This window comes from Peromyscus eremicus, chromosome 18 (assembly GCF_949786415.1).
Source record: "Peromyscus eremicus chromosome 18, PerEre_H2_v1, whole genome shotgun sequence".
NCBI classification, from domain to species: domain Eukaryota; kingdom Metazoa; phylum Chordata; class Mammalia; order Rodentia; family Cricetidae; genus Peromyscus; species Peromyscus eremicus.
In genome coordinates this window covers 17,775,353-17,802,654 of record NC_081434.1, presented here as the reverse complement: position 1 = coordinate 17,802,654, position 27,302 = coordinate 17,775,353, and the positions used below count along the sequence as shown (strand labels likewise).

General features: G+C 43.8%; 1 protein-coding gene across 8 annotated transcripts in view; it reads left to right on the top strand.

Annotated features, from left to right (window-relative positions):
- Positions 1–613: 613 nt before the first annotated feature.
- The window catches only part of Osbpl8 (oxysterol binding protein like 8), a 137,421-nt gene continuing 110,732 nt past the window's right edge, over positions 614–27,302 (top strand). For 7 of the 8 annotated variants that reach the window (XM_059245548.1, XM_059245547.1, XM_059245546.1 and 4 more), the window contains exon 1: positions 897–1,028. The gene's annotated coding sequence lies outside the window, so the exon portion shown is untranslated. Of the gene's footprint in view, positions 742–896; positions 1,029–27,302 lie in introns of those variants that run through there. The other variant, XM_059245543.1, reaches the window with a different exon arrangement.

Below are 27,302 nucleotides of genomic sequence, written 5' to 3'. Positions count from 1 at the left end.
AACTTAATGACTGTAAGAGCTGGCACGAGGATCCTGAACATGACTAGGAACAAAAAAAAACAAAAAAAAAACCCTCCAAAAACCTGCTAGGCTATTTTCATCCCAGCGTGACTGAAATCCACGTTGCAAACCTTTTCAGGGGGAACACAGCCAACGAGCGAACCTTTGCAACAGTGAACGTTCAATTGCAAAGAGGAAGCAGCAGTTCCCAAATGCTCTTTGAGCCCCCTCCTCGAGGCTGGCTGGGCTGGATCCGGACCGAGCCGGGGCGGGGAGGTCGGGAGGCGACCTCCTCAGGTGAGCCAGGCCTTTCCGCAAAGCCTCTCACCTCAGGGGACCTAGCGGAGCGCGCGGAGGCGAGGTGACCGCGCCAGCACGCCAGCACAGCTAAGGCTCGACAGCGCCCGGGTCTGCATAAAAAAAAAAAAAAAAAAAAAGATGCCCAGGGCCGCCGCCTCCGCCCCTGGCGGCGTCACGTGACGGGAAGGGGGCGTGGCCGGACGCCGGGGCGGGGCGTGGCTGGGGCGCGAGGGGGCGGGGCCTGGCATGGGCCGGCTGGTGGCGGCTCGCGGCGCCCAGAGAGGCGGCGTCAGGGGCGGATGACAGCATTCGGCTGCGACGCGCTCCCAGCTGGGCGGCGGTGGTAGCGGCAGCGGCGGCCAGCAGCGGCAGCCCGAGCGGCGGCAGCGGCAGCGGCAGCGGCAGCGGCGTCCGACTTGGCCGCCGCCGGGAACGGCAGCGGTAGGGGAGGAAAAGGAGAGGGAGGGCCCGCTCGTCCTGGCCCGCCCTGGCCCGCGGGGCCGAGGGGCCCGAGTTCCCGCGCCGCTCCGGCCCGAGCGAGCCCCCCGCCGCAGCTAGCCTGCGCCCTCCGCCGGGGCTGGCTCGCTGTGGTTGCTGCCGGCGACCGCGACCGAAGTTGCGGGGAGGGGGGGGTGTCCCACCGGACCCGAGGACCCGGGACTCGGGCGTCCCCGGGATCCCACCGAAGCCTGCTCCCGGCGAGCCGCCACCCCAGGGGCTCCGCATCGGTGAGTGGCGCTTGTCCCCGGAGTTGGGGGGCCAGCGGAGTCGTGTCTTTGTGTGTGTGGGGGGTGGTGGTGACAGGACTGGACTCCCTCAGTCCCGCGATCCGGAGCTCGGGCTGTGGACACTCCCCGGGCACCCCGCGCCGCGAGTTCCTCTCCCGCTCCTTTGTCCCCGGTGGAAGGGAGATCGGCAAGGCTGGCGGCGGCGGGGGGGTGGGGGTGGTGGTGGCGCGTTTTGGGGCCCACGGTAGGTGCGTCTGCGGCGGTACAAAGCCCGGCGGGGACCTGGGATGGGGGGCGGGGGCGGCTCGGCGTCCTGGGTCCCGAGCGTCAGCCCCTCCCGAAGTTTGACAGGGCGATGGCGGGGCTCGCCGGAAGCCCCCCGCGCCGCGGAGGGGGGAACGACCTGGCGCTTCGTCGTCGCTCGGGGCGGTTTAAAGGCAAGGCTTTGGGGTTTTCCTGTGACAGCCCCTGAAGAGGCTGTGCCGCGCTCTGCAGACCGCACCCGCCTTTGCAGAGAGTGTCGCGGTGTTCCCTAAACCTCACCTCTCCCGTGGCCTTCTTGCCACACACCGGAGAAAAGGCGAGGCGGGGGGTCTTCGTTGCACTTTTTTTTTTTTTTTTTTCCCCGTTTTGTTTGCTGCTACCGCTGTGGAAAGTGCAGTCAGGTTCCAGGGAGTTTGATAGGGAGCATGCTTTTGGTTCATTGAGCAACCCACTCAAGAGCAGCTGATGCGAAGCAACAGTAGATGCAGATTTTCCATTCACGAAAGTCATCTAACACTTCTTTATGAGCGACATCTGCGTTGTGAAACATAACCTAATTTCGTTTTAACTAAATGCCGTCAGAAATACGAACTTAGGTTACACTCTAAACATATGGGAAAACTTATCTGGCTGATGATAAGAGCATATCTGCTTTAAATAACTTAATGAAGTTCTTGCCTTTTTTGCTGCTGGAAGACTTAAGTAACATTTAGTAGTGTTAGAATATCTTGGATATGGCAGGGCTTTTTTGTTTTGTTTTGTTTAAAGTAATTTCACTGTAAACAGCCCCAAATTAGTGCAACTTAAGGTCTTTTAAGATAACCTTTTAAAACAGTTTCTGCCTCTTGAAGAGAGCAAGCGAGGAACAGGTAAATTGCTTGTTACATTTCCTCCTCCCTTAGGGTTTCCGCTGAATTTGATCATGCAGAGAGACTGCGATCTTGCTCTGCTTGCTAGAACCTGTTTTGCAGTAAGATTCTTAAGATTCTAATTTTACAAAACAGGCTGGAGATGGAAGGAAAAGGCCATGCAATTTAAAATGCACTCTATTAAAAATGCCACCAACTTCAAATCTGTAACTCTTTCTGGTAGCAAGTATGTAGAATGAATACAATATGCTTGTTCAAAGTGTTAGTAAAGGGAATAGATGAAACCTAAGACCTACCTAAAGGTCTTTAATTATGGAGATTAAGTTGTTGCGGTCAAATTTCACGTGAACAGTTTGAGCCACAGAGATCAACACAGGTGCCTAAAAATGCTTGTTTAATTAAAACTGGGCATGGTTTACTTCTTTCATTGAGTTGTGGTCATTACTGAATGTCTCATCTGTGCAGATGTTTTTCCATTTCAGTTTTATTTTTTGTTTGTTTTCTTTCGTTTTCTGAGATAGGGTTTTGCTGTGTTGCCTAGCTGGCCATGGCATTCATTATGTAGCTAAGGCTGGCCTTGGAACGTGGCAAAATCCTCCTGCCTCAGCCTTCTGACTGCGTGTGTGTTCCACTGTGCCTTGCTTTTGTTACATTTTTGAAGCAAGTGAATGTTTCTTAACACATTCATAGGATTTAGATATTTGGTAAAATATCTATTTTTTTAAAGTTTTTTTTTAAAGTAAAATATAAAATTTAGATATATTTAGAAAACTTTTAAAAAATTCTGAATTTGTTTTTGAATTGAGAGTTAAAAATCTACTTTGGAGATAGCTCTGCAATCCTGTGAGATGAAGTTCTCTTTCCATTTGCCTTTTTAAAAAATTGATACAATTGCGAATTTATAAAATGTGCCATTACACAAAAATCTTTGTTTTTAAGGGACAAATTGTAAGATGTTAGCTAAATGTTGAGTGGTCTTAGTATGTTTCAACTTGGTTTGGGTAATTACTAGTCCATCAGCAATCGATAACTCACACACAGAATTTATAGATGTTGTAATATTATTTTTGAAAACATTTGCCCTGATAGCAAAACTTGAAGTGTTATATTATATTTGTTTTATATCCAGAGTTGAAAACATGAATAACAATAATCTTGGAATACCAGGCAATCAAAAGTAGAGGATAAGATCATACCTTATTCTTATAAATAGGATCTACAAATGGGGCATAAATACAGCTTTGAGCTACTGAGGTGCTGGGTGTGGTGTTTGCTGGTGATCCTGCACTTGGGAGATAGAGGAAGGAGGGTTACCTTCGGTTTGCAGCTAGCCTTGAGATCCTGTCAACGAAAAAGGGAACCCAAACCTACTAAACAAAAACCCCACAAACCGCTGAGAAACTTTTAATATAGGTGGCTGCATGCAAGGAGATCACCAGGAGTACTTAATTTGAGCAATTGTGGTTGAAGTAGTTTTCTTGTGGGTGGAACCATAGGTAGATATATGGACTAGTGTGTGTAGATCTCATGTTAGTATATAAGAACCAGATTAGAGATTGTAGATTTATCCTTTCTACCTTAGTCTGTATTACAGACCCTTATAAAAGTATGAAATCAAAGATGGAATCTAGAAGACATAATAATAGGGATTTTTCTTCCCAAACATGTTGTGAGTCAGGCAGCTTGTGGGGAAGAAGTCCTTAGCCTGGAATTTCATACTCCCAGGCCTTATCCTTTTATAAAATCACCTTTGTTATTATTCTAGGTGATGCAATCTCTCCAAAATAGCAATAATCCGTTTTGCTGTTCACCAGCAGTGAAAACGCTCCAAAATAGCAGCAGTCCACTTAGTTTATCAGTTATTGTATGAATAAAAACGTAATTCCAGATACTTGGCTGGAGGACAAATGGAGTGTGTGATAGTGTCATTCAGAGTAGATACAAGTGGTGAGACGATGAAGGGAGTCATTTAATCTGGGAACTTCTTGGAGAAGAGGAGTTTTATGTTATGCTTTGTGTGGGTTGTGTATCTGAAGGTAACCTAGTATCTTAAGAGGGTGAGACAGAATGAGCCAAAGCCAGACCTGGTGTGGCAGACGTGTAATCCCAGCTACTTGGGAGTCTGAGACAAGGTCAGAGCCCACTTGATTTGCAGAATGAGTTCAAGATCAGCCTGAACATGCTGGCATGATGGCTTAGCTCGTAAAAGCATTGGCTGCCAAGCCCGATAACCTGAGTTCTGAGTTTGGTCTCTGCTGGGAGGAGACTACCAACTTTCTTACGTTGTCCTTTGTCACACAAGCACTACCCATCCCTATAAATTAGTACATAAATGCAAAGCAAGAGAGACTGGCCTTAGCAACTTAGTTAAAAGTAGAGAGAATCGGATGGTGGTGGCATGTGCATTTGGAGGCAGAGACAGGCAGATCTATGAGTTCGAGGCCAGCCTTGTCTACAGACTGAGTTCCAGGACAGCTAGGGCTACACAGAGAAACCCTGTCTCAAAAAGCAGCCCCCTTCACCCCCCCCCCCAAAAAAAAAGAAGGTAAAAAAGAATGTTGGAAATGGATGCAGATTAGTCAGAGAACAGAACAAAACAACAACAACAAAAAACCCACAAACACACTTTAAATAATGTCACAATAAACACAATGTTTTTGTTTTGTTTTATTTTTCCTATTACATTAGGGAAAACTTCTCCCATCCCAGTGGTTATTTCTCCTAAGAATAATGATAATAAAAACAAGTCAGCACATTTTGTAAGAGTGAACATACAGAATACTTGTGTTTTCAGGAATGTCAGTATTACAGTTAGACCAAGGAAACTGGACTGAATATCAGAAAATTTTACAGGGAGGTTTGATTATATCTTAAACAAGTAATGTCCCCTTGAGCAAATTCCTGGCTTTTTCATTTGTAAAGTGGGATAATATTCTTACTTTATATCAGTGGTTCTCAACCTCCCTAATGCTATGATCTTTTAATACAGTTCTTTATGTTGTGGTGACCCCCAACTGTAAAATTATTTACATTACTACTTCATAACTGTAATTTTGCTACTGTTATGAACTGTAAATATCTGATATGCAGGATATCTGATATGCTACACCCATGAAAGGACCATTTGAACCCAAAGGGGTCATGACCCACGGCTTGAGAACCACTGCCTTACATGATGGTTGGGAGAATGCAATTATGTGTTTTCAACTGCCTACCTCAATATTTAGCATGTGGAGAAATTCAGCAATTATAAAATTATGTAAAATCTTCTCTTTGCCTCTAGATCTTTAAATACTATTTTAGTTCATGTATCATTAATTTAAATTTAGGGCCTTGCGTATACTAGGTAAGTGCTCTATCACTGGACTGTTAGTGAACTAACTAGGCTGGTTATCCTGAGTTCTCCTATGTACTTGATTTCCCTCAATAACCAATGGTAATCTCTTTTGAGATAGATTGTGCTGTCTCGGTCTGTGTCTGCCCCCCTCAGATTCTTTGTGGTCCAGTTTGACATTGAATTCCTGACCCTCAGTCTGGTGCTGCCATTACAGGTTCGCCACTATGCCCCACAGGTAGTTGTCTTTGAGTGAAACTTAATGTTTTCTCGTAGGAGTGAATCTTAATTGTATTACTGTTTCTTGTCACAGATCACAAGGAATACTAGATTCTTCAGAACTGTAAAGTTTTAACTAAGGGACATGAGTGGCAGAAATCTGACCCTTTAGGCTTCTTTTTTCCTGTAAAATTAAAAAGTACGTATGTTGTTTAATTATGTGTATAAGTGTGTCAGTGTGTGGGTATGTGCACATGAGTGCAGGTGCCCATGGAGACCAGAAGAGGGCGTCCATCCCCTGGACCTGGAGTTTATAGGAGTTTGTAGGCTGTGGTGAGTCACTTGATATGGGTACCGTGAACCAAACTTGGGTCCTCTGGAAGAGCAGCTAGTGCTATTAACTGCTGAGCCATCCCTCCAGCCCCTAGACTTTGTTTTAAAAGAAATTATCTTTATCACTACATTTTTCTGTCCATTGTTTTGAAAAACAAAAGACAAGAAGTTTTCAAGTTACAATAACATTTACTAAAAAAATTCTCTATTTTTAGTGATATATCAGTGTAAACCATGAAGATGTTTACTTTCTGTTTTACTCTAGAATTCAGTAGTTTTTGAGTCAATAGGCTTTTACAACACATTTCTTTTGGTGTGTGCTTGTGTATATGAGCATGTTTGTATATACTCATGCATGCATTCCAGTGTTGTGCTTGCTGAGGAGGCTGGACTGGTTAGCCGCCAGCGAGCTTCACGTATGTCCTGAATTCTGCTTCCCCAGCACTGGGACTGTAAAGGTCGGCCACTGTCCAGCTTTTGCCCAAGGTCTAGAGACTGAACTCGGTCCTTGTTTGCAAGCCCTTCAGCATTCACCTCTCTCCCTAGCAGACTTTGCAGCTTTTCTTAGCTAAGCTTTTTGCTCCAGTACTTATTGTTCTTTATGAATCTCAAAACTTTATTATACTTTGTGAATTCTTTGTATTTTTCATGGTCTGTGGAGCACTCTGATATATGTAAATGTATATGCATATATATACTATACACTTAGCACACTTAGTTTCTAAAAGTCCTTATCCTATACTCACTTGAACCCTTGAACCCTCTTGTGTGTGTGTGTGTGTGTATATATATACATACATATATATAAGATATAATATATAAATTTATATCTTTAATGTATATATTGTATTACTGTTTGGGAACACACACACATATATATACATATATAATGGATATACTTTGATAGATAGACGTTGAGTTTCTAAATGGTAAAAAAATTGTTTACCACAAATCTTCTCTTTTAACAAGAGCCTGAGGAAGGGGTTATGGTTTTAGATCTTGGCTCTTTTCAAATAAAAAAGAAACTTTCTTATTTTAGGGTTGTTAAAAATTGATAGGCTGAAAGGGAATTATAGCTCCTGTGGGTGTCTTTGAGGAATAGTTAGTTGCTTGTAATAATAGTAGCTAATGTGTATTGACTCCTATCTATGAAATCCTAAACCTTCTTGACACATATCATGTCTAATCCTCACAAGGACCACCACCCTCCCAAACCAAGTTATTCTTTAAAAGACACTCAGAGGTTGAGGTGTGGATGGTAGAGCCCACCAGAAGGGTTTGAACTTGAAGTTTAACCTGACAGTGGAATCTGTCCTGCATCTAAGTGCTGACTGCATTTACTTGTAATGACTGCCACTAAAGGCACTGGGTTTTTGGTTGCCAGATGCTTTATATGAGCAGCAGTTTATACCATTCTCTAGTGTCTTGCAGAGAAACCCAGCCCCGTGTAAGTTACGGAGTCTCTAGTGGGAGTGCGGCCCCTCTGGGGAGAGGAGCTTGGTCTCAGCACTAGTGATGAGCTGGAAGCTGGTGACTAGAGGGCTTGGGTCCATTGTTCAAGTGAGACTAGGGTAAGGACTCCAGAAACCAGGTGTGCTAAGTGTGTCATTTTGTGTCTTGTGGCCGTCCTACCGTTTAAGATGGGCGGTTGAGATGTAAAGAAAAACAGCATTGTGCACCATAGCGTGGCTTTATAATGGTACCACATGGATGCTTTACAAATATTGCTAGTAGTGCCTTCTCTTCTCATCATTATTTTGGAAATACAGAAGAGCAGAACAGCATTGGCCTGGTGCCAGGCTGGGTTCAGAACTGCTCACCATCTCTACCCCGACCAGGGCTGGCCACAGGGGAAGAAACTGCATATTTAGGCTGAATTGATAGGTTGGAAAGGAAGCCATGTGAAGGCTGTGGACACACCCTGGGAGTTAGTTTCTCATGGTTCTTACTTAGTAGAGAAGAGATGGAATTTTTTACTAGAAAGTGAAGGAAACAAATTAGCAAAGCTTGTCTTGAGGCTGCTGTTAGGAGGGAGAGACCAGCTGGAGAGAGGTAGGAAGGGCAGATGCCGATTCTTGCTTACCAGAGTCTTCCTCCTTGTCGTCTAGTGAATGTGGTAGAAGTCGTGCGCTGTCACTGCCGGATTGAAGTGACAGAAGTGGGTGCTCTTTTTTTTTTTTTTAACTTTCTTTTCAGTTAAAAAGCCAGATCTGGAGACTGGTGGCTTTATGGGAAATAGACATAGACTCAAAGGCTTTAGAGTCCCCAAATTAGCAGGTGAAGTGCTCGCAAGGGCCGCCTGCTTAGGCAGCTAGCTTATGCTTGCACAAGCGTGAGGACCTTGAGAGCTTGAGAACCTGAGTTCAATTACAGGTGAATGCCTGGGGCTCACTGGCCAGCTAGCCTAGCCTAATAATCAGTAAGCCTCAGGGCTCAGATAGACTGTCTCAGAAAAACTAGGTGAACAGTGCATGAAGAATTAACACTTGAGGTTGTCCTTGGCCTCCACACACAAGTTGTCCATGTGTTATTGTACACACACCTATAACCCCCGCTCCCCCCAACACCTGCAAAGTAAACAAACTGGTTCCAGATGGAAGAAAGTTGTGCACTAAACAGGAACACACAACAATAGACTGTAATTTTGATTGTGGGAAGCTACTGAGAATTTGGGGTTAGGTAGCTAATGCTGTAACAGCTGTAAGCCATCGAATAGATGACATGTTTGAGGTCCTAAGAATATCTGTAAGATCGGTGGCTGAGGTGGGTGGTGCTGAAATGTTGTGTTACATCATCCACATAGCATATGCCATGGACTCTCTGAGAGCCAGTGGCCAGACCTCAGAGGCCTATGAAGATCCAGAGGGCAGTCCTTGAGTCTGTGTTTAGATGAATCCTGACTGTCTCCATGCCCATGAATGCTTTGTCTTGTATGCAGACATTATCATAAGACGTAGGAAGAGAAACTAAAAGCTAGAAGAGTTTCTTAAAGAATAATTTCTCATCTTGGCATACAGTATTTTAGCTGGCTAAGTTTTTGGTTGTGGTTCCTGTGCATTAGAGAATGCGTAACCCCATGCCTGCGCCCACTAGATTCCAGGATTACTTCTCTTAATTGTAACAACTGGAAAATGTTTCAATTCATTGCTAAATGTCTCCTGGGGGAAGTGAGGTCACTTTCAGTAGAGAATCAGTGCCTTAAAGACAGAGTGAACCTGAAGGAAAAAGACATTTTTTTTTTTTTTTTTATTTTTTTTTTAAAGATTTATTTATTTATTATATATACAGCATGTATGTCTGCAGGCCAGAAGAGGGCACCAAATCTCATTACAGATGGTTGTGAGCCACCATGTGGTTGCTGGGAATTGAACTCAGGACCTCTGGAAGAGCAGTCAGTGCTCTTAACCTCTGAGCCATCTCTCCAGCCCGGAAAAAGACATTTTAAGCTACAAAGAATCACCCTCTTTATTTGAAGAACTTTTCCTTCTGTTTTTCTAGCAAGCCCCAGTGGTCTTCCTGTCTCAGTCTTCGGGTTTCCGGCCCTTCAGCCCAGGCCACACTCCCTGGCTTCTTAGATGCTGGGGATCCAAATTGGGGTCCTCATGTTTGCTCAGCACCTGTTCTTTGCTCTTGAGCCATGTCCTCAGCTCACTTTTGTTCTTTCTGAGACAGGGGCCCGTGTAGTCCACACTTTCCTTGAATTCACTTTACAGCTGAGGATGGCTGTGGACTTTTTGTAAGAATATAATGTTAGAATCTAGCTGTTGCTCTGGTCATGGCCACATTCACAGGGCCTTTCCCTTTCACAGATACTAGTAGGTACCCTACTGAGACATTGTCGGTGAGTGTCTAGCTAAAAGACTCCAAGACGCCGGGATCTTTTACCTGGGCAAATGAATTTCATCAAAGGGGGTTTGTTTTGGTGGCGATACATCCTATATCCAACTCCCTTCCCTGCCTCTTGCCTGTGAAGCACAGAGCCTGGCTATAGACTTGTGTTTTCAAACTACTCCATCCTCAAAAAGGTGGAACATGAATTTCTTCTGCATAGTTGCCGTTGCAGTCTGGATCCTAGGCCTTTCCCAACTTGATGAAATGCCTGTCTACTGTGTCCTTGATGCTGCTGTTTTCCTGCTTGCTTGTTGGGTTCTTAGAATGATCCTGCTTGTCTTACTTTTCCTTTCATACTTGTGATTCTTGTCTGTGTTTAGGGGCTTCCTTTGGCCCCCACTCGTAGCCTTTTCCTGAGGTTAATCAACAGATTTTCTTTCCCACTTATGTTGTACTAGCATTATCCCCTGTGGTCAGTTTGTGGTTTTGTAATCGTTCTTTTTCAGGCTTAGTTTTCCCTTGATTCCTGGTGATGGTTGGTTGACCTAGAGTTTGCAAGGTCTGGGCATCCTTCCCTTCTACCGTGTTTGAACTGTTACCTGTGTTAGGCTTTTCTTTTGAGTAGGAGTTCTGGATGAAGCATTTGGAATCAGGGCAGTCGAGTTTGTCCTCTGGCAGCTTTGTTTTAGGTTAAAAGGGAGGTAGCTAGCTAGTAGAGCTGTAGGCCTTTGAATGCCAGACTCTTTTACTTGGTGTCGGCATTCCTGCCTGATTTTCATTTTCTTTTTGGAGAAAAGATACAGGAATTAAAGAAAGCAAAAATAAAAACTATAAGCACAACAAGTAGAGTGGTTGCCACAGGTGTGAAGTGCTGGGTTTCATCCCCAGGACCACCACAACCCAAACACGAGCCACAGAAAAGGAGCTGTAAGTTCTGAGGGAGCAGTGCTTAGAACCTAGAGATCTGAGAGCTTGTGATGCCTCCTTCAGTGTGCTAACTCGTAAGCTGTGGCTTATTGCTTACTTTGGAGGACTTTGTAACTGATGATAGTAGTTTCTTCAGACTTCTCAACTGAAAGTATAGTTTTGTGATTTTAATTGAATACAGAAGATACATTCTTGCCAAAATAATTAACTTAGGGCAGATGAACTGCCCAGTGGCTAAAAGTGCCTGATGTGCAAGTCTGCCCCGGCTCTGATCTCTCAAACACAAACAGTGAAAGGAGAGAAATGACCCCCTGAAAGTTGCCCTCTGACACATGCCCTGCGACACGTGTGTACCTCCCTCCCTCCCTCCCCAGCATCACGCACACAGTAGTAATAAAATGACATGAGTTTCTCACCACAAGTTTTCTACCCGTGAGGCTGATCAGAATTTCTTTTAGGAATGGACTGTGAGTATAACTGTCATCTCCAGTATTGCTGATTTTTGGTAGTTATTCTTAATTTAAATAGTAAACGTTGTGTTGATTTTCTTAGATCTTTTTTGAGTCATCATATACAAGTGTAATTAAGTATTTTGTTTACTTGCATTATAAATTAAAGATAATGAGTACTTTGGTTGTAGTAATTTATACCTAGAATTAAAACCAAGGAACATCTAGGCCAGGGTTAGGTAGGTATTCAACTACATATTTTTCTTTTATAGCCAAATCAGAAAGCCATTCTAAATCTTTATCAAGTCTGAAGAAATTGTTTTTGGAGTAGAATATTAGTGATAAAATTACAAAGACTATTTTGAATTAAGATTAGATCTTGCATTTCAAGATTTGTTTATTAATAGATTTTCAACTTAAGTATGGGTATGAATTTTTACTTGTGGGAAACTGGGTAACTAAGTTTATTATAACTGTTTGCCATACTTAATGAATGAGAAACACATTTATTTTTTCTAGTTCCTCAAGTCAAAACAAGGTTAATATTTTTCTTAGAAAAAAAAACTTTCAAGAAAATAGAAATATGTAGAGCCAGGTGAATTTTGACTTTCACTTAAAATATGTATCTTTTAAAACATTTAAACATTTACTATATAGAACTAAATGATTAATTTGTGGTTTATAGCACATAATTGTGAGCACAGTCCTTAAGAAGACTTGAGTTACTCATGGAGACCTCTGTGATAGGCCAGAGGAACCCATCATTTCAACACTGATTCAGAAAACAGACACACTGGGAAAATAAGAGTCCTGCCAGAAGGGTGTCACCGTTCTGAGTAAATGTGTGCCCTTGACAACCGCTTGGCTGCTCTGGGTCTTCGTAAGGAAGAGCACTGGGGACCGATGGCCTTGGGGGGTCTTTTGAGGAAGATGTTAGAGGTTAGAATCCATATCAGGAAATGTGCTAAACTACGTAATTCTTAAAACAATTCTGGAATCAATGTTACTGCCATTTTACAAATGGAATTACTTCAGTTTCTATAGACCATGTTTAAGTGCAACATTTGGTCATGAGCTGCTAAGGGGCCAAGTGAGAAGTTGAACCTTGACCTGTTTTGTGCTGTGAACACGTTTTTTTTTTTTTTTTTAGTGTGCCACACTACTTTTCTGAACCACGTTCGTACATTAGACTATCACATTTTATTTCTACAGTTTGTTCCCTTTCATAATCTGTAGTTTGTAATGAGGTTGTTTTGTGTTACAGCAGGAAAATTAGAAGTCAGCTGTTAGACCTGTCTCTGACTTGTGCCCAAAAGACAAATGTGACCAGCTTTTAAATAGATAAACCAGAGCTTATATACAGGAGGTGATTAGTGACGCAAGACCTCATGGAGCCCAGGCTGGCCGCGAACTTGCCAGTAGCCAAGCCTGACCACTGATTCCCAAGAATGGGATTGAAGATTTATGCCACCATTCCCAGCTCTTTTGACTTTCTCATAGTGCTTTTGACCTCATTATTTTCACATATATTCTGTGTGGTAAATTAGATCTTTTGAGAATAAGTTCGATGTTTGGAAAAAAGAAGAACTCTTTCTGAAGCAAACCATCTGCACTTAGGAAATAAAATGAGAATTGTCAGTTTTAGTTAAATGTAAGCAGGACTAGAGGAAGAACACGTATTCTGGTGTCTCTTATAAGGTGATGATAAGAGTCGTTTTAAAATTGCTTTGTGCACTGGCAGCTTGAATAGTCTCTAAAGAGGAATAGTCTGGCTGGGCATGGTGGTTCCTGCCTATAATAGAGCATTCTGGAGGCAGAGAGAGGAGGGTCAGGAGTTTGAGGCCAGCCTGGTTACATAAAACCCTGTCTCAGAAAACAAAACAACAACTAAATGTAGCTCCTTTGAATGGAGGTGACTTTTTGTTTTGTCTTGTCTTATTTTGTGAGCAAGGTCCCGTGTACTCCAGGCTGTTCTCAAACCTTGACCGCCTGGTTCTCCTGTCTCCACTTCCAAGGGGCCGAGATTACAGATTATAGGCCTGTGTTCCCATGCCTTGCTTGAGGTAACCTCTGTATGGATGTAAATTCTGCTGCATTAGTTAAAATATGTCATGAGATTATTTCTGTTAGTTCTGTTTCCTATTTAGGTTGATGCTGTGCTGATCTGGCACCATGCTTTAGAGAAATAAGTTGGTGAATGAATTCTTTCCATTTTAAAGATTGTCAGATTTTGTAGAACAGTTTGCAGAAGTTTGCATGATAATTATTGGTTAAATATAACTAGTGTTACATAATTTGTGATTGTCTGTGGCTTAGTACGAATCCGAGCAGCTACCCCATCTGAGTGTCTTACATCTAAATTTCATTTTCTCTTAAGAACTTTGGATAATGGAGGTTGGGGATGGAGCTGGTGGGGTGCTTGGCTAGCATTCAGTCCTCGGCACTGTATAAAGCAGGCCTGGTGCATATGCCTGCCTGCACTCTGGAGGTGGGGGGAAGAAGATGAGAAGTCCAGAGTCATCTGTGGCGGCATAGCACGTTGGAGGTTATCTTCAGCTACCTGAAACCCTGTTTCAAAAACTAGACAACAAGCCCCTTTAGGTTTATAGATTACATTATCCCTAACTGCATAGCATTTGGATATCAGTGTACTAAGTTCAGCTAATAATAATAAACAGATAGGAATGTGGAGGAATTTGTGATATTAATCTGTCTTGTGAAGGTGTTTGTTTTCCCTTTAAAGCTTCCAGATGGTTGAGTTTAATGGTGTATCCTCAGTTCTAAGAATTAAAAGATAAGAAAAATATCTCTAGTGTTTTTCTAGCTTTGTTTTATAAATTTATTTTGTTAGTTTTTGAGACAAGGATTGTTTCTGTAACTCAGGATGGAGTCCTCTGGCAGAGGCAGGCACTGACCCTACTGCAGTCCTCCTTCCTCAGCCTCCTGATGGCTGGGGTTATAGGCATACACCCACCATGCCTAGCTTTCTATTACCTTTTCAGTAATAAGTTTCCTTTTGTGGTTCAAAATAAGTCACCGTTACAAGAGCAGAAATCAGTTTGAGTGCAAATCACCTTACAGGAGCTGACAGCTGAGTAGGAGCTAGGTGGATACATGCTCGGGCCTCCTTGAGCTTGTGTGTATGCAGGAGGGAAGGGATGCCGGGGTAAACTACTAATTCTCCAACTGAAATTCACTTTGTGGGAATTCCTAATAGGACGGAGTGTAGGATGCTATAAGGATTTGCTGACCTAGCAGGTGAGGGGATCCAAAGAAGTTGACATGAGCTGAAGGAAAAAGGAATATTTCTGTCAGGGCATCTTGTTTAATGACTCAGAAAAAGCAAGGGAACTCAGCCTTTGCTAGGAACTGAAAGAATTCACTGTACCTAGGGGAAAATGTGTGAAAAAGAGAATACTAGGGAGGGAATTGGATCATCTGAGGCATGAGAGCATCTAAGAGTTAGAGTTCTGTCCGCCTCCTGCCTCCTCACTCCTGAGCTCCAGGGCAGGATAGCATGTTGCCCAATAGACCAGGCTGGTCTCAAACTGTGCGTGCAGCCAAGGGTGACTGTGACTTTCTCTCTCTCTTTTTGATGTCAGGGTGTAGCCCTGGCTCATTTAGAACTTGGTATGTCGACCAGCTTGCCCTAGAAGTCACAGAGATCAACCTGCTGCCTCTGCCTCCAAAGTGCAGCATTTAAAGGTGATATATTGTGTCCCCCAATATATTGTGCACCCTAATAAACTTATCTGGGGTCAGAGAACAGAACAGCCGCTAGATAGACATATAGGCCAGAAAATGGTGGCACACACGCCTTTAATCCTAGCATTCAGGAGGCAGAGATCTGTCCAGATTTCTGTGAGTTCAAAGCCACATTGGAAACAGCCAGGCATGGTGACTCACGCCTTTAATCCCAGGAAGTGATGGCAGGAAGCAGAAAGGTATTTAAGGTGTGAAAACCAGGAACTAGAGCTGGTTAAGCTTTTAGGCTTTGGAGCAGCAGTTCAGCTGAGAGGCTTCCAGTCTGAGGAAACAGAATCAGCTGAGGAATTGGCGAGGTGAGGTGGCTGTGGCTTGTTCTGCTTCTCTGATCTTCCAGCGTTCACCCCAGTACCTGGCTTCAGGTTTGATTTTATTAATAAGACCTGTTAATATTCGTGCTACATGTACCCCTATCCCTGGCCACCTTGAACTCTTGATACTCTTGTCCCTGACTCCTAAGTGCTGGCATAACAAATCTGTATTACCACACCCAACTTAAGAATTGTGATTTCTGTGTTAAGGGTTCACAAGCCCATAGTCTTGTTCTACCTGTAAACTGCCTCAGTATGGAGCTGCTGTGTTGCTAGCGTACCCTTTATGGCAGTCCATGCTGGGCAGACCCTTGGCTGTTTCTGGAAGAGCATCTGTCCAGGGACCCAGCATATCCTGTAGCTTGCTGTGCCTGGAGGAGCACAACATGCCCAGCGCTTCATGCTCCAGTGTGAATGGCCAGAGATGCACACGTGGAAGATGCTGGCACACTGATACTGGAGGTGCAGGAGGAGCGGTGCTGTGAGGGGAAGTCTTCCCCGGCCATGAACTACCTAGATTGCTACCTGCCCTGCATCCTGCCATAAAGTCAGTCACAGCTGCTGGTACGGTTTGCCTATTGCTGTCCTCCAGGCTGCCCAAAGCTCCTCACCACTCCAGGAGCTGGGGGTTCAGCCACACCAGCATTCCCACAGACATGACAACCATCCAACGGTGGACCTGGCTGGGGTCCTTCCAGTGGTCACCAAGTAGAGGAGGGGCCACTGCCACCTGCTCCCTGCCTTTAGGAAGAATCTACATCACATCTGAAGCCTGAGTGGGGTTCCTCTCTCCCTGATAAACCCCAAGAGGTCCTGCTTGTCCCCACAGTGTGCACTGTGGGCCTGGTTAGCCATCTGGGTGTCTTTATGGCCAGTCAAGTACCACTCCCCTCATCTGATCAGCTTGGCTCTTCATCTCTAGCTGGGGCTGGTCACCTTGGTCAGACAAACTGAAATAGGTAAAATCCATACACTAGCATTCCTTTTTGAATCTCCTTCTGTCTGGAACTCTCATTTTCTCAGTGCCAGAATGCTCCAGTGCCTTCCAAAGGCCCTTTCTAAGGTTACCATTTATATCAGGGTCCTCCAGGTTTCTTGATAGACCTGTGTGAGGGGAGCCAACGTAGATGGCTCCTTTAGCATACCTTAAGGTCCTGTGAAACCCCTGCTCTCGGAGGGTGGACGGAGAGAACCAACTCTTGAAGGTTGTCCTTGGACCTTCAACATTTGTGCTCCCTTCCACTAGAGATAATAAATAAACAGAGTTTAAAGGAAGAAAATAAAAAACAAGAGGGGGTGAGGTGGGCTAAGAGTGTGGTGAAATGCGAAAGCACTTGCTTCAGTTAACATGGGCAAGGCCTTGGGCTGGATCCCCACCACAGAGTCAGAAACTTGAGGATGTTTCTGATTCATCTTAAAAGATTTTGAACCTGGGGCCAGCAGTTAAAAGTGGTCTGTGTTCTTCCAGAGGAACTGAGTGTAATTTCTAACACCCAAGTCAGGAGCTTCCAACTGCCAGCAACTTCAGCTCCAGGTGATCCAATACCCTTTTCTGGCCTTTGGACACCTGCGCGCGCTGTGCGCGCGCGTACGCACACACACACACACACACACACACACACACACACACTTAAAAATCTTCTAAAGAATGATTTTGAGTCGTTGCTGTAGGCCTTTTGATGTATGGTTTTTGAATACAAGTGTAGGCTGGTGATAAGGAGAGAAAATAACCTACATGAAGCAATAGTTTAAAAGAGAGGAACGATGAAGAGCCAAGGCTCTCACACTCTTGTAGTCCTAGCACCTGAAAGGCTGAGGCCAGCATTTTGATGATTCCAGGCCAGCCTCTGGGTTACAGGGTGAACTCCAGTTTAGAGGATCAAGAACGTCTAGAGAATGGAGAGGCAAAGTGAGCATTAGATTTTGTGAGAAATGAGCTTTGTGTGAATAGTAGAAAAGTTAGAAGGATGGGTACTACTTTTCCATGCGTTAGAAGGGAATTGGAAGAAAATGGCATTTTCTCACATCTCTAACTCTTTAAACTGTGAAAGGTAAGTAACCTTGAAGACACCCCACTGTAAGAGTCTATCGACAACTGCTGTGCTTTGAGTGTAGTTTGTTGCCTCCAAAATGCCTGGTGAAATGTGATCATGAATGTCAAAGATGATGGAACCTTTAAGAGAGTATTTGAGTTAATGAATATCGTTCCTATGGAATCAGATTCATTCTCCTGAGTGGTTGGTTAGAGTCAGGCTGCCCTTCCCACTTTCCCCGGGCATCCATCCCCACCTGCCCTTTCCACCATGTGCTGATGCAGCGTTCTGCTTTCACCACACTTGGGTACCTGATTGTGGACTTCCCAGGAACTTTCTTTTAATTACTCAGTTCCAGACATCTTGTTATGGAATCAGAAAATAGACTTAGACGGTGGTTCTCAACCTTCCTAACGCTGTGACCCTTTAATACAGTTCCTCAGGTGGTGGTACCCCCCCCCCCCATAAAAGTATTTCATTGCTACTTCAGAACTGTAATATTGCTACTGTTGTGAATCATAATGTAAATATCTGTGTTTTCCGATGGTCTTAGGTAACCCCTGTGAAAGGGTCCTTTGACCCCCCAAAGGGGTCTTGACCCACAGATTGAGAACTGCTGATCTAAGACAGTAAGTGTGTGATACTCTCTTACTGTTGTGCCTACTAATTCTAAAACTCATAATTTACTCCTAGAAGTGAGCTCGTTCATCTTTGTCTTCACCAGCCTTCAAGGTATGGCATACCATAATAATATTTAAACGTACAGAGGAGATTCAGGTAGGGATGTGTGGCCTCCCAAAAATACTCTTAAACATGAGTAGAGCCAGCCTGGAGAGATGACTCAGCGGTTGAGAGCACTGGCTGTTCTTCCAGAGGTTCTGAGTTCAATTCCCAGCAACCACATGGTGGCTCACAACCATCTGTAATGAGATATGGCGCCCTCTTCTGGCCTGCAGGCATCCATGCAGATAGAACACTGTATAGGTAATAAATAAATCTTAAAAACAAACAAACAAACAACAACAACAACAAAACATGAGTGAAGCCAGTTTAACAAACAGGCATGGTGATGCAGGCCTGTAATCCCCAGCACCAGGGAGGTGAGATAGCAGTGGGAAGACTAGGAATTCAAGATCCTCACCAGCTACATGACACCCTGTGTCAAAACAAAACACTTGAATAATTGGTGTCTATTTAAAAAATAATGTTTAGATTACAAAATATATTTAAATCTATTTTACAATTCAAACCTTTCTTTCATTAATCTAACTTGTTAGAATAATTCTAATAAAGGTTATGCTATCTCTCTTTCTTTTGTTTTTGTTTTTGGAGACAGGTTTCTCTGTGTATACCTGCTGCCCTGGAACTCGATTTGTAGACCAGGCTGGCCTCGAACTCACAGGGATCTGCCTGCCTCTGCCTCCCGAGTACTGGACTCCTGCATGTGTAGATGTGGATTGCAGGCACGGACCACACCTTACTGAGGTGGTGATAGTCGAAAGGGAAAGCCACTTTTAAAAATTCTTTTCTTTTCTTTTTGAGACTGTCTCACTCTGTATCTCAGGCTAGCCTTGAACTAAAACAATTTTCCTGCCTCAGCCCCCTAATGTTACCACACTCAGCTGGGAAGACCACATTTAATGTGCAGACCAGTTAAGGTCATTTCAGGGTCAATGCTGGTTATAAAGTAATACCCTGAGTGGTGAGAGAGTGAGCTTGTGTGTTTGATAAAGAGGAGGGAGGGAGGGCTGAAGAGAATATGAACTTAAACTATCTTCTGATTTTTACCCCCAAATTTCTTAGTTTTACACCCACACACACCCTCTCCCTCTCTCCCTCTCTCTCTCCTCTCTCTCTCCTCTCTCTCTCCTCTCTCCTCTCTCTCTCCTCTCTCTCTCCTCTCTCTCTCTCTCTCTCTCTCTCTCTCTCTCTCTCTCTCTCTCTCTCTCTCTCTCTCTCTCCCCCCTCTCCCCTCTCCCTGAAACGGTATCTCTTTGAAAACCGGGCACAGGATCTGCTGGCCTCTGCCTCCTGAGTGCTGGGATTAACGGTATGCAGCAGCATGACCAGTAGGTTTTCTTCAAGGGAAAAGATTCAGTTCTATCCCAGCACCACTCAGTGGAACATCCAGTAGCTATGGAGACTCTGATCTTTGACCACCAGACTCTTCATTGTCTGAAAGAGTTGGAAGAGTCCCAGTTGGTCTTCTCCCCTTCGCTCTCTCTCTGAGAACACAGCAAATGCATATACATGTTTGTATGTGGGATATTTTAGACCAGAGACAGAGCTGTGTTATAATGCTAGTTTTCAGTTTTCCACCAATCACTTTTAATTCTTAGTAAGTCCTTGTACTGATTTTTGTCATAAAACATTAGCTCAGTACTGAAGAGACTAAGGCCTGGCTTCCTGCCTTATGGTTTAGGCAGATGCCATAGTCATTCTGTGCTTGGTTTCTTCATCTGTAAAATAAATGGTGTTGAAGGGTTGATTTGAAGTTTCCTAATTGCTCTAAAATGCTATTGAGGAAAGCTAGGGCTTTAAAGAGCAGGCCTTGCATTATATATAGAAAGTGATTATCTCAATCCAGCTGTGAACACTTACAGGGATAAACTCATGGCAAGTTAAAAATGATGGTGCAGAGGAGAAGGGGGCAGAGTGAATGTCAGAAACAAGATGAACAGGATTCAAAAAGACGATTTCTAGTGTACCCAGTAGGTTGATCTGCTACTTTTAACGTAACAATGACCTAAAATGGAAAAAAGTAGCTTCATTGAAACTTATGGTAGGTGGTGTGTGTGTGTATGTGTGTGTGTGTGTGTGTGTGTGTGTGTGTGTGTGTGTGTGTGTGTGTGTCTGTCTGTCTGTCTGTCTGTCTGTCTGTCACTGGGGGTGGGGGGCATTATTTTGATTAGTCTAGGCTGGCCTTGAACTCCTAATCCCCCTGCTTCTACCTCCCAGATGCTGGGATTATAGCCATGCACTACTATACTAACCTTGAATATATTTTTGATTGAAAATTGAAATGCTTTTGGGGAGGTGTTGGGATTATGATTGTATCACTGACTGCTCTTGGAAGGTCAGACTAGTTCGATCTCGGATCTGCTCAACTATTTTTTTTTTTTCTTGAGAATTATGTCATCTTCTCACAGTGAGTGCCTTGGGAAAGCAGGGTGCGAGTCCAGGCATAGGAACCACTGATGGAAAGAAAGCCAGGAGTGTGCTTCCCACTCTTTGGTTTCTGCCTTAACATTGTTTTGCAAGCTTGCCTGGGAAAGCAGTCTTAGCTTTAAGAATTGCTGGGTGAAGGTGTTGTTTTTGAATTACCATTGCTAGTTTATTGTTATTAATTATTGATTATGGTTAGTAAACATAACTGTGGAGCTGCGGGCCGGGGCACATACCTATAATCTTAGCACTTGGGAGCATTATGGTGACAGGAGGATCAGGATGTAAGGTCATGCTTGGCCGTGTGGGGATTTTGAAGTCAGCCTGGACTACGTAAGACTGTCTCAAACACCGAAACAAACGAAAGGTCGGTTTGGGTTTCTTGCCTTTTTATTGTAAATTGTTGATTTTACTTCCCTTCAGTTTTTCATCTTTGAATGCTCTTATGTTTTTGTCTCTGTTTTCAGTTTTTCTTGTACATTTCTTTTTTTCATGTGTATGTGTGTGCACATTAGTGCACATGCTAAGGTCAGAGGATACCTTGCAGGAGTGGTTTTCTCCTGTCATGTGGGTCCTAGCCGGGGCTGACAACAAATGCCTTCATCCACTGAGTCTTCTCCCTGGCCCAGCCTGGCTAGCTTTCATCTTTCTTGTGCGTGTGCTCCGTGCCCCCTCACGTGCTCTGTTCGTTCGTTCTTCTCTCTGGTGTTTGTTTTGGTGGTGGAGGTAGAACCCCACCAACCACGAATTAAGAAAATGCCCTTTTCGTGTGTTCGTTCCCATCTTCTGGAGGCGTTTCTAATGGAGGCTTCCTCGTCTCCGGTGACCGTAGCTTGTTCAAGGTGACAGGAGGCCAGCACGGAGCCTACCTTGTACCTTTGCTTCCTGTGGCAGCTCTACTGCCCCTGCTCTGTGGAAAGGTCAGCGTTATTGATCTTTAAAGTTAATGCTCGTTGTGTGTCTCATTTTCTCAGCACACAGTTCTCTTAGCGGAGAATGAAATGGCTCCAATTTTTAACGAGGTATTGTAGCTGTCCTTTTGAAGAACTAAGACTTTAAAAAGGACACTTTTTATATAAAGTGTAGAAAAGAATCACTGTTATATGTACAGAATCCTAATGAAAATCTGCTAGTTTATGAGTATTGTAAGAAGAACAATTCTGTATTCTTTCGTCAGTTCTACATTTGAACGTGTCCATGACTGAGAAGTAATCATTAAAATATATTAATACAAAAAATACTTCAAAATTAAAAATTTTTTACATTATTTTATTCACACTATAATTCCAGCTCTTGGGTCATTGAGGCAGGTGAATCTCTGAGAAATCCAGGTCAGCTTGGGCTACATGATGAGTTTAAAGTCAGTGTGGGATATGTAGCAACACTGTCTCAAATCTTCACACACACACACACACACACACACACACACACACACACACACATACACACACACACACACCCCAAACAAAAAAACTCCAAAACAAAAACAAAAAACTCTGCTCCAAAACCATAAAATCCCTTGGGTTTCTGAAATACAGCTTTGATGTGATGAGATCATTGCTTTATTTAGTTTTTAATTCTTATTTATGTGTAAACAGGGTATCCTGTAGCTTAGACTTTCCTTGAGTTTTCTATGTAAGAAAAGGAGTTTGTGGCCTTAAACTCCTGATCCTTCTGCCTCAGTGCTGGGATTTCAGACATGTACCACCATGCCTGAATAGTTTTCTGGGGAGAATTTTTTCATGTTGATTTCCAAATGAACTGAATGGAGATTATGAAAAATGTAAAGGCTTTCAAAAATTCTGAAGCACATGGTAACGGATGCACAGCAGGTCCATATGCTGTGTATCTATTATTACAGTTGATCATTATTTTTGCTCTAGAGAAGGCTATGGCTGACGTCCAAGAGCGTGAAACTGGTGAATATGGACATTCACATTGTTTTTTTAAACAGGAGGAGCTCTCTCCCAGTTGAATATCCTGCTCTCCTACATAAGGTAGCATCCCCTAGAAGAAGAAGTTACAATTCTGGATCTTCCTGTGAAATTTAAATGGGTATTTGCATCAGATGGAAGACACTGACTTCTTCCTCCCATACATGGACTTGGTGCCATAGGCACACTCATTTTGCCGTCTCTCTACAACGACGACAGCTCCTTTCCGCCTCCGCGCTTCTGCACAGCACCAGCCCCCCACCTGTGGTGCACCCCCTCCCTTCAGTCCATTTTCTTCTCTCCCTTCAAAACTACCGTCCAAATCCTTTCCTCTGGAAGGCCGCTCATCATCTCCTCCATGTAACTCTTACTGTCTCGGCCTCACCCGAGTACAGATACAGGGTTCAAGTTTGTGCACTGCGTAGCTGTGACTTGCTGGCAGCCAGGCAGATTAACTGCCCTGTCTGATTTTCACAGCCGTTCTGTGCCTTGCTTCCATTTCCCAGAGGACAGCAGAGCACATGCACTTTCTCCTTCCTACAGGCTTTCCTTTAGGCATCCTCTTAGGTTCAGCTGTGCTAAAATTTGAACATTTCCCCTCATTTTAAAGTGTGAGTGTGAGTGTAGACAGGACCTCGTTATGTTGCCCAGGTTGCCTTAAGTCACTATTAACACAGGCTGCAAGCTGGCCTCAAAGTCACGGTGATCCCCCTGTCTCTGCCTTTTGGAGTGCTGGAATTAAAAGTGTGTCCAGGATGCCTGACAGCGTTGTTTGTGAAAGTATAATCTTGCTTTTCTCTCTTCCTGTAATAATTCTCATATGTTAAAATACAACTGGAAACCCCAGACTACTTTATTCAGATATGGTGTGCATGAAATTTAAAAACATACCCATTTTAAACGACAGTTTGTGTTTTGTAGTTGTATACACCCGTGACACCAACACCACAGTTTAGACAGTTCTTCCAGTAGCCCTTTAAAATCTCCCATGCCTCCTCCTTGATTTCTCTTCTTTCCCACTCTTCCCCAGGTAACAGCTGATCTGGGTTCTGTTCTTAATTCATATCGTTAGAATTGGAGGATATACTGTAGTCTGGCTTCACTTGTTCAGCAGAAGTTTGAGACTGTTCCTTGTTACGGCTGGGGACTGTTTCACTGAAATGTGACTGTGCTGCACTTCATTTATCTGCTCACCAGGTGATAGGCATTTGGCTTAGTTTGTGTTTCTGGCTATTATAAATGAAGCTGTTATAGAAGGAAATCCGTGTTACAGGTCTTTGGCTGGCTACTTGTCCATCTCTCTTGGGCCTACAGTGTAGGAGTGTTTTATTTGGTTCTTGCTCATCCTTAGTTCTTGCACTGTCATTTAAGAATATTTTAGCTGTCCTTGTCACCCTTCAAGAGTGTGTTATTGTACCTTTCTTTCTGTGCATTTCTTTGGTGACTAGTGGAACTGAGCATCTTGCTTGAATTCCATATATATCTTAATTTTTTTGTAAACCAATAGAATTTTTTGTTTGTTTTGTTTTTGGAGACCATGTCTTATGATGTAGTCCTTGATGGCTTTGCACCCAGGGCAGTCCTGCTTCAGCCTTCTGAGTGCTGGATTATAGATATCAGTCTGGCTCTAGAGTCTTTCATCTGCTTTCAAATTAGTGCTTCTCATCATGTTTTTCTTTTAAACTCAGTTCTTCTATTGGCTTCAATAATTCCTTGAGATTTTATTTATTTTTATTTTATGTGTGTGGGTGTTTTGTCTCCATGTATGTACCACATGCTTATAGTGTTCTGAGTGGGGAGGCCACGAGAGGGTGTTGTGGCCTTTGGAACTGGAGTTACGGATAGTTGTGAGCCACCATGTGGTTACTGGGAACAGGGCCGAGGTCCTCTGAAAGAACAGCCAATGCTCCTAACTGCATCTCTCCAGTCCCTCTCCGTTAAGAATTACTTTATACTTTTTTTTTTTGAGACATGTTTCATGTAGAGTAGGCTGCACCAGAGCCTTACATAACTGAGGACAATTTTGGACTCCTGGTCTCCCTGCCTCTGCTTCCTAAATGTTCAATTACAGGTGTGTACTGTCATACCTGGATTTCTGTGGTAATGGAGATTAAGCCCAGGGGCTTTATGCATGCTTGGCAAACACTCTACCAGCTCCATCTCCATCCCGAAAACTATGCTTTTGAATAAGAGTATCTTTTTTTTTTTTTTTTTTTTTTTGGTTTTTCGAGACAGGGTTTCTCTGTGTAGCTTTGCGCCTTTCCTGGAACTCACTTGGTAGTCCAGGCTGGCCTCGAACTCACAGAGATCCGCCTGGCTCTGCCTCCCGAGTGCTGGGATTAAAGGCGTGCGCCACCACCGCCTGGCCAAGAGTATCATTTTTATGATGTCTGGCACATGAAATTCAGGGACTCCCTCCTCATGGTTTATATATATTGGTTTTTTCGAGACAGGGTTTCTCTGTGTAGCTTTGCGCCTGTCCTGGAACTCATTCTGTAGACCAAGCTGGCCTTGAACTCACAGAGATCCACCTGGCTCTGGCTCCTGAGTGCTGGGATTAAAGGCGTGCGCCACCACCTCCCGGCATGGTTTATATTTTTGGTCTCGGGGGAAGTTGATGTTTTTACCAGTTCCTCCAACAGAGACTTACGCTTGCTGTTTTCTAGCATGCTAAGTACTCCTTGTAGTAAGGAAGAGGCAAAGGACTTGGACTGTCAGTGGGGATTAGCCAGCAGCTGCTGTTCTTTAGCTGTGCTTCCTCAGTCTGAGCAACTAACCAAAGCTTACAGAGGTATGGCTTGCTGGGCTGTGGTTGTTGTTGTTGTTGCTTTTTGTTTTGTTTCTGTTTTTTGATAGTCACACTCCATGGCCCTGAGTGTCCTGGAACTTGCTATGTAGACCAGGCTGGCCTTAAACTTGAAGGGATCCACCTATCTCTGCCTCCCATGTGCTAGATTAAGGCATATGCCACCACACCTGACTAGTTTACTAATTTTTAGGAAGATGGATAGTTTGGGGCTGCGGTAACTAGAGTTGTGTATCAGAAATGTGGTATTTAAACATGGAATCTGGGACTTGGTATAGCTCAGTAGTAGAAACCTTTCTATCATAGGTCAGACCTTAAGTTCTGTCCTCCCATGAGAAGACCTGAATTTGTCAAGAAATGAGTTTGTAACTTTTCAGTTACTTTAGCACCCTGTGTTGCTTCTCCTCACTGTCTTGTACATTTTCCTGGAAGCGTCCTGGTTTTACCTGACCCAGTCTTTGGTGTGAGCGGTAGAGGAGCCGCGGTGATGATCGCTTAGCTGGAGGTCGGTATTTAGTGGGGACATGTTAGACACAGATTGAGTAGGGGTCAAAGAAGGGGACAGGTCCATAGTAGTGAGGATTCTGTGAAGGGCTTAGCTGGAGAGTTGAGGCAGAGTCTAGCTATGTAGTTCAGGCTAGCTTGGAACTCACAATCTTCTACTTCTCCCGCTGAAATGCTGGACTTGCAGGCCAGAGCCACTGTGACTACCAGCACGAACACCCAACATGGTTTTCAAAGATCACCCAAATACTTGCTCTTCCTTCTTTTCCTAAACCTCCAAAGGAACAGGAAAGCCAACACATTATTATTATTATTATTATTATTATTATTATTATTATTATTATTAATGTTACTTCATATGTATGGCTGTTTTGCCTGCAAGTATGTCTGTGCACCACTGTGATGTCCATAGAGGCCAGCAGAGGGCATCAGATCCCTGGAACTGGAGTTCCGGATGGTTGTGAGCCACCATGTCGGTGCTGGGAATCAAACCCAGGTCCCTAGAAGAGCAGCCAGTGCTCTGAACCACTGAGCCATCTCTCCAGCCCTTGCAGTTGTTTTGTTTTTTTGTTTTTTCTCCTGAGACAGGATCTCACCGAGTGGCTGAGACTGGCCAGGAAATTACACAGGGGAGCCTAACCTCAAGCTCAATGGCATTCCTGTGCCTCAACTTCCTAAGCACTGGGATTATGGGTGTGATGATTTTTTTCTGGATTTTTTCATACATAGTTTTGGTCCCTCCAACTAAGTTGTTAAGGAGAAGATAAGGACTTGACAGTCTGTTTATTTTACGTTCCTGTTCTTAGTTTTTCACATAATGGAAATGCTGATGGATCTTGGATGTCCACTTTAATTTGTTCAGAAGAATTAATACTTGCTAAGGCTAGAGAAAAAAATTGGAGTACATTTTCTCCCTGATGAATTTACATTTCTCCTGTTAAAGACATTTCTAAGCTTGGTATTTGATACAACTTGGAATTTAAAAATGTGTAGGTGATGAGTAGCCCGGAGGTCAGTAGTTTGAGTTCCGAACATCCGAGCTTCTTCTGCTTTTAAGACAAGGTCTTCTGTGAGCCCTCCCCTCTTCATTTGTGAGGTTGGCGTGTCATCTGCACTGCCTTTTACAGTTGCTGACGGGGGTAGGCTGTGGTCAGGGCCTTGGGAGGGTTAGTCATCAGTTACTGTGTCCACGCCTTATTCTGGAGCAGATAGTTTTCCAGTGTGGAGGAGGAGACTGAGGTCGGCCTGCCTCGAGGTGTGTTTTCCTTTCCTTTTTTTTTTTTTTTTTTAATGGCTGGGAGAAGATGACATTTCATAACTGCATACATCAGGAAAAACGCTGCTTTCCTCAAAGGAAGATAACACTTAGCTCTTGTTACCAAAGGAATTGCATTGGGCAGATCAAAACCACAATCTACCTCTGTGATGGTTTAAATTGGCTGCTGACCAATAGGCTCTAGAATCACATTAGAGACAAAGATGGACATACCTGTGAGGGAGATTATAGATCAGATTCACTGGGGTGGAAAG